Source organism: Carlito syrichta, unplaced genomic scaffold (genome assembly GCF_000164805.1).
Source record: "Carlito syrichta isolate Samal-C Ts95f unplaced genomic scaffold, Tarsius_syrichta-2.0.1 Scaffold288845, whole genome shotgun sequence".
In the NCBI taxonomy this organism is placed as follows: domain Eukaryota; kingdom Metazoa; phylum Chordata; class Mammalia; order Primates; family Tarsiidae; genus Carlito; species Carlito syrichta.
Window position 1 is genome coordinate 67,634 of NW_007232941.1, and position 7,425 is coordinate 75,058.

Below are 7,425 nucleotides of genomic sequence, written 5' to 3' on the forward strand. Positions count from 1 at the left end.
GTTTCAGTCCAGTTCATATTGCTATGACTCAGTTTCTTTTTTTCTTTGAACTACCAAAAGCTAAGAAACACATTTGTCCAAGAGATAGTATTTAAATAGAAAATAATCAAACTTCATAAGAAAACAATTTACACTACTGTTCAAATCTTTGACTTCAGGATAGGACATAAAAATGTCTCAAGTCAGAGTATAAAGTGATATATGTAGAAAAAATATTTTAAGTATGGAAGAGAAATGTAATCACAAAAGCAGTATAGCATGATAGCCAAACATTCTATAGAAAATAATAAAACTCCATAAGAAAACAGGTCTTTGATATCAGGATAGGATATAAAAATGTCTGAAGTCAGTAGATACTGGTATATGTAGAAAGAAAGTATTTTAAGCATCAAAGAGAAATGTAATCAGAAAAGCAGTATTGCATGATAGCTAAGCATTTTACAAAAATCAAACATTTCTGAATTTGAATCTTAGTCCCTCCATTTCCTAGCATTGTGAAATGTTAGAAAGTTAGTTAACACGTTTATTTGTGTTTCCTCATAAAATAGACTGATGACAGTGCCTACCTTCTAAGGCTGTTTGACGACTAGATGAGACAAAGTATGGAAAGTTCCCTGAAGTTAATAAGTAACGACTTTTAGTAAAAAAAATCATAAGATGTACGAAAATAGGAAACTGTGTATAGTAGTAAATTATAGAGAAAACCTTATAGAAGATATTTGCGTAAAATAGAATAGGTAATATATATGCATTTATTAAAGCTAATACAAAGTAATAAGAAAGTTAAGACCTGTCAAGTTCAATGGGTAAATATATTTTTAGAGCTAAATTTCAGAACTAGTGAAAATGTATCTTTAGAATTTGGTGAAAGGGTATGTGAAGTTTAATTTTTGAAAGTGATTATTACAATGCCTGCCAAAGGATAATACCAATCTACATTCCGACTACAGCATTAGTTTCTGCTCACTCTTGCTAACTTTTTAACTAAAATCTGAGCAGGCTTTTATGTCTCTGACTCCGCGCCTAGAAATTGGGATCATGCCAATTCTAAGGCTAAGAGTTTAAAATGAGATTCTGAACTTAAAAGCACTTTAGAAATAGGCAAGGGTTGTGCATTTATAGGGTGATATTATAGCTGTCTCATTTCACAAAAAGTTAATTATTGCCGGGCTCGGTGGCTCAGCCTATAATCCCGCAGCTTTGGGAGGCTGAGGTGAGTGGATTGCCTGAGATTTATTATCTCTACAATAAATCAAAAAATCAGCCAGGCGTGGTAGTGCATGCCTATAATTCCAGCTACTCGGAAGGCTGAGGCAGAAGGATCGCCGGAGCCCAGCAGGTCGAGGCTGCGGTGGCCGGGAGCCGCCACTGCACTCCAGTCTGGGCAACAGAGTGAGACTCCAACTCAAAAAAAAAAAAAAAGTTAATTATTCATTGAGACAGTGTTTTTAGTATAAAAACATAAAATCCTTTAACTCTGACTTCTCTTTGTACTTTAGTGTTGATTTATAAACCATCAATATATATTGACTGAGTAAAAGTTTAAAACAAGTCTGCCTTCCCTGATGAGAATACAACTCAGTAAGGGAAAGAAAAAATTTACTCATAAATTTACTAAAGTATTCAGCCTGTGTTTTCTATAGGGAACTATAACATGAGAGCAATAAGAATCAACGTTAACACTCATGATTCTTAAGAACACCTCAGACTGACCCCAGTGAGCCACATGTGTTCACAGATATTATTTTCAGATATTCTCACTGTTGTAAGGTATTTCTGTCTAATTTGTTTTGAAAGATCACTTACATTAACAATATATTTGCTGCTTGGTAAATTTTATATTAAATTCAAATTCACATATTTTGTTAATTTATCCAAATATTACCTATCTCTACCTATACATTATAGTGTAGAGTATACAGATATATTATTTACATTTTGATTTGGAGGAATTTGGGCTATTTTTCCAGTAATCTGTTTGTATCTTGGTTGATTATTCAGATTTTATTAAAGATGAACTTACACTGCATAATTCATCCTTACCAGTGTGGAATTTGTTTTTTTTTGAGTTGGAGTCTCACTCTGTCGCCCAGACTGGAGTGCAGTGGCCGCTCCCGGCCACCACAACCTCGACCTGCTGGCTCCGGCGATCCTTCTGCCTCAGTCTTCCAAGTAGCCGGAATTACAGGCATGTGCTACCATGCCCGGCTGATTTTTTTATTTATTGTAGAGATGAGGTCTCGCTGCCCAGGTGGGTCTCGAACCCGCGGACTCAGGCAATCCACTCACCTCAGCCTCCCAAAGGCTCGGGATTACAGGCTGAGCCACTGAGCCCAGCACTAGTGTGGACTTTTATGAATCTTGATGAACTCATATAGTAATATAAATACCACCAAAATCTATATATAAAACAGTCCCAATACTTCAGAAAATTCTTTCCTGCTTCTTTGTAGTCAAACTTTCCCCCAGCCCCTGCCACCACTTATCTGGTCTCTCTCACTATAATTTTGCCTTTTCCAGAATATAATATAAATGGATTCATATAGTATGGATTCTAGATTGTTTCTTGTCTATCATCTTTCTCTTAACATATGCTGTTCAGATTCATTCATTGCATTACTGCATGTTTCAGTAAATTCATTCTTGCTGAGTAGCAATAAAATATTGCTATAAAATAAATATATGACAGCATATATTTTATTGTATATATGTAACTCAGATGGTTATCCATTTAACCAGTTGAAGGATATGTGGATTGTTTTCAGTTTGAGCCAACTGCAAGAAAATTATACATATCTATGTATAAATTTGTGTTAAGATATGTTTTCAACTCTCTTGATAGATACCTAGGAGTGGGACTGTTAGGTCTTAAGTACATTATGTTTAACTTCATAACAAACTGCCCACTGTTTACAAAATAGTTTGCTATTTGCTATTGTCATGTTTTGATTTGTTTGCCATGGTGTATTAGAGTGAGCTCACACTGGCTCACAAAATGTAACTATTAAATTATCAGGAATTTTGTGAACTGAGTGACATCAATGTTATAGTTTGAAGTACTCCAGCCTAAACGGAGTACTTATACCATGGAAATTGACAAATGCTTTTATCTCATTACTCATTATTGATCTGTTCAGATATTCTATTAAGTAATATTTCCATCTTGGTAGGTTCTGTGAATCTAGAAGTTTATCTATTTTCTTCTAGGTTTTCCAAATTGTTGCCATATTGTTAATAGTATTCTAGTGATTCTTTGTATTTCTGTGGTGTTAGTTGTTATGTCTTCATTTTCATCTCTGATTTTTAGTTCAATATTACTTTCTTAGTATAGCTAAAGATTTGACAACTTTGTTTACCTTTTAAAAAAAATTTCTGTTTTGTTGATCTTTTGTATTTTTAAGTCTCAATTTCATTTATGTCTGCTATGACCTTCTTACCTCAAAAGCACACATAAGCACATATCCCACAGATCCAACAGTGATATACACTGGAAACTCCTTAATGAGAAAGGAATGGAGAGTAGCGGGGTTGAAAAACTACCTGTTGGGCATCAAATTCACTATTTGGATGACAGGTTCAACAGAAGCCCAAATGTCACCATCATGCAATATACTCATGTAACAAACCTGCACATGCACACCAAATGTAACATTTTATATATCCAGTTAATGATTTTCCTTATATTTGGATGTTGTCTCTCATTATATTTGGGAAATGGTTAGCCTTTAAATTTCCAAATATTCCTTCTAGTTAGTCTCTTCCGCTTTTTTCCTCCCAGTTCTCTGCTCCCCACCTTCCCCCTCAGACTGCTGGGCTCGGTGGCTCAGCCTGTAATCCGCAGCTTTGGGAGGCTTAGCTTTGGGAGCAGAGCCTCCCCCTTCTGTTATTTCTCTTCCTCATCTTCCACTTTTTTATTTAAATGACACATATAGGTAATAGATGAAGACTTCTTCATTGATTTCATTCACAAGGTTTATCTGTAAATGTGAATTCTCTCATGAGTGAAAGAACTTCAGCTTAATGTTTGCCCTCATTTACTACATACATAGGGTTTCTGTTTAGCATGACTTCTCTGGTGTACATTAACATTTGGACGACGACTGAAGTACTTTTCTCATTTGTTACATTCATGAGGCTTCTCTTTAGTATGAGTTCTCTGATCGTTAATTAAATTTGGACTTTAAATAAAGGGTTTTCTACATTGTTCATATTCACAGGGTTTCTCACTAGAAGGAATTATCTGATGATACAGGAAAATTGAAATTTTAGTGAAGACTTTCTCAAATTTCTTACCTTTGTAGGGTTTCTCTGATGTTGATTGGGGTATGTATTCCAACTAAAGTATTTTCCACAATTAGTACATACACATGGATTATCTCCAGTAAGAACTTACTGGTTTTCAGTCACATGCTTGGGACACTTTATGACATTTACAGGTTTTCTCTATTGTGTGAAATACCAGATGTGCAATGAGGTTAATACTTCAAGTAAAAGGTTTCTTAAATTGATTGTATTTATATGTGCTCTCCTCAGTATAAACTCTCTATGATAACGTTTGCATTATGACTGAAAGTATTCCTATATTATTTACATGTATAAAGCTTCACCTCTTTATCCCTGAATGAGTTATCTGCTGTTTACTTCTGCACTTGAAGGCTTTTCCCCAGTTTTTATACACATAGGGTTTCTTTCCAGTATGAGTTCTCTGATGTTTGATTATGTTTGTACTTGAGTTCTAATCTTTCCCATATTTTTTACATCCATAGAGTTTTTCATTAGTGTGTTTAATTAGGTTTTCACTTGGGCTTAAGCCTTTCCCACATTTATTATGCCCATGTGTTTACCTGCTAGTGTGAATTCTCTTGTGCTACATGAGAGTTAACATCTGGGTAAAGAGTTTTCCACATTCACAGGACTTCTCTCCAGTAAGAATTCTCTGAATATAAATGAGGTGTGTTCTCTAACTCAAGTAATTTCTACATGCTATACATACATAAAGTTTCTCTCTAATAGGTATGTTCTCATATTCAATGACACCTGATTTCTTGCTCACATGCATAGGACTTATCTCTTGTGTGGATTCTCCAATGCATAGTAAAGTTTGAATGACTAATAAAAGTTTTTCAAGCTTGTTTCATTCATATGGTTTCTCCCCATATGAATGAGCTCTTTGGTGGACAGTATGATTTGTATTCTGATTGAAAATTTGTCCACAATTTATTGCATTCATAGTGCTTTCCTTCTCTGTGAGTTCTCTGATTTATATTGACTTTTGCAATTGAATTAAAGTCTTCTCCTCATTGTTAACATCCATATAATTTATCTCCAATATGAGTTTATTGACATAAGACTTAAATTATTTTTAAGAGCCTTTTCACAGTTCTTGTATGTGTTGGCTATTTCCCCAGTATTAATTATCTCAGACTGATTAAGGTAAGAAGTACAGTTGAATGCTTTCCCACAATTATTATATTCATAAGGTTTAATCCCTGTATGAATCATTTAATGTGTAATCAGATGACTGCTAAAGTTTAATGTGTTTTCACATGTATTCCAGATACAAGGCATTATCTGATGTCTAGCTCAGTTTACACCAGCACTAGAAACTTTCCCATATTCTTTGCACTCAAAATCTTTCTTTATGAATTATATAATGTTGAATAAGATCTAAATATTTCATAAATATCTGTAATACCTTACATTTATAAGGTGCTTTTTCAACATAGATCATTCTGTACTTCAAAATGTCTGAAATAAATCTGAAGACTGTCATATACTGTTTATATTTTTATTGTACAGTTTAACTCCTGATTGATTACATCTGAATTACATTTAATCTCTCTTCCTGTGGTTCATATATATGGAGTCTTTAAATAGGTAGTCTCTGGTATATAGCAAGCCTTGAAATAAAATTGAAAATCTTTTAAATTTTTTATATCCATATCTCTTTCTCTGTGTGCTCATAGGCTTAGATAAATAGACCTTCTGGCTTTCCAAATGCCTTCCTAATTGTTTATCATGTTCTATTATTTCTTTTATTGAGAAATAATCACTGTTTCCTCCATTTCTTTCTATTATCCAATGTGATAATTCTTCCTAATAAACTGCACTTTGTTGTTGAACAATTGGATTTTTCTGGCCTCCATGTCTAAATCAAACCAAATTGCAAATTAATTCTACATAGCAATTAGAATCTAAGGAACAATGACTTTGTTTTCAAGGATAAACCTTTAAGCTTTGAAAAGGACATATCAAGTGTATTCTCACTTTAAGCGTCATTGCAGTTCCTGTTCACTTTCCTATAATATTTTCTCTTCAAATAGTCACATGAACTACTCCTTGTGGAATTAATAAAACACATATTTTTCCTGATTATCTTAATCTCTAGTTAATGATTGCCACCAAGGAGGAATAGCTCTGCTAAAAAAAAAAAAAAAAAAAAAAAAGGACTTTTCCCCCCAAAAGCAATCAAGAAAATCCTCAACCCTATGTGTACAAATTACCTAAATGTACTACATTTTTAATATTTTTAACTTTGGAATTGTATAAATATTTTATATAATTAAAAACAGGATTAAATCAGTAAAATAAAAAGCAATAGCTAATAAATGTTTAACAAATAAATAAACTTAACTATATATTAAATTGGTGGCAAAACAGAGAATTCTCTCAAGAGATTTTAAAATACAGTATATTATTGAACATAATGATAGAGTCTATTCTAAGAAAAAAGAATTTTAAAGAGCCTTAAACTGCATAGTAGCCTTTCATAACTGACATTACTTTTGATATTTTGAAATACACACCACCACCTATGACATATTCTTGTAAAAAACAATTGAACTGCAATCTCTCTAGGTTTGAAATCTATATACCAGTGGAGGAAATATGGAAATACAAGTAATGAAGAAAGATGATAAACAATACTACAAAAATGCATTCAGTCAAATACAAGTGCAGAATTGTGTACGGACGAATGATCCAATTTCTTTATCTAAAAAAATGCAGGAGAAAGAGTTATAGATGAAAAGAGATGTAAGAGGCATAAAATGGATAGATGAAAACATTTAAACCCTTGAGTTTTTTGAGGATATATCTTTAGAAGAGGGAAGAACAAAGGAGGAAAAAAATATATTCTTAGAGGTATTTTTCCTTAATAGGAGAAGACTATAGGTATTAGAGACATAGGAAATTGTTAGGAAGAAATCTATGAAGTGATATTATTATAAGAACAAGCGTTCTAATTCATCCTTAGTTAAAATTGTCACTGAAGCCATAAGCTAAAAGTCAATACACTGTTTAGCAAGAAATGGAATTGGGATGATAATATGAAACAAATGATTTTTAAGATCATAAACCAGAGTTAGCTATTGCCTTTTGTTTTAAAAAGAAAATGGAAAAATGTTACAGAATAGCTAACACACT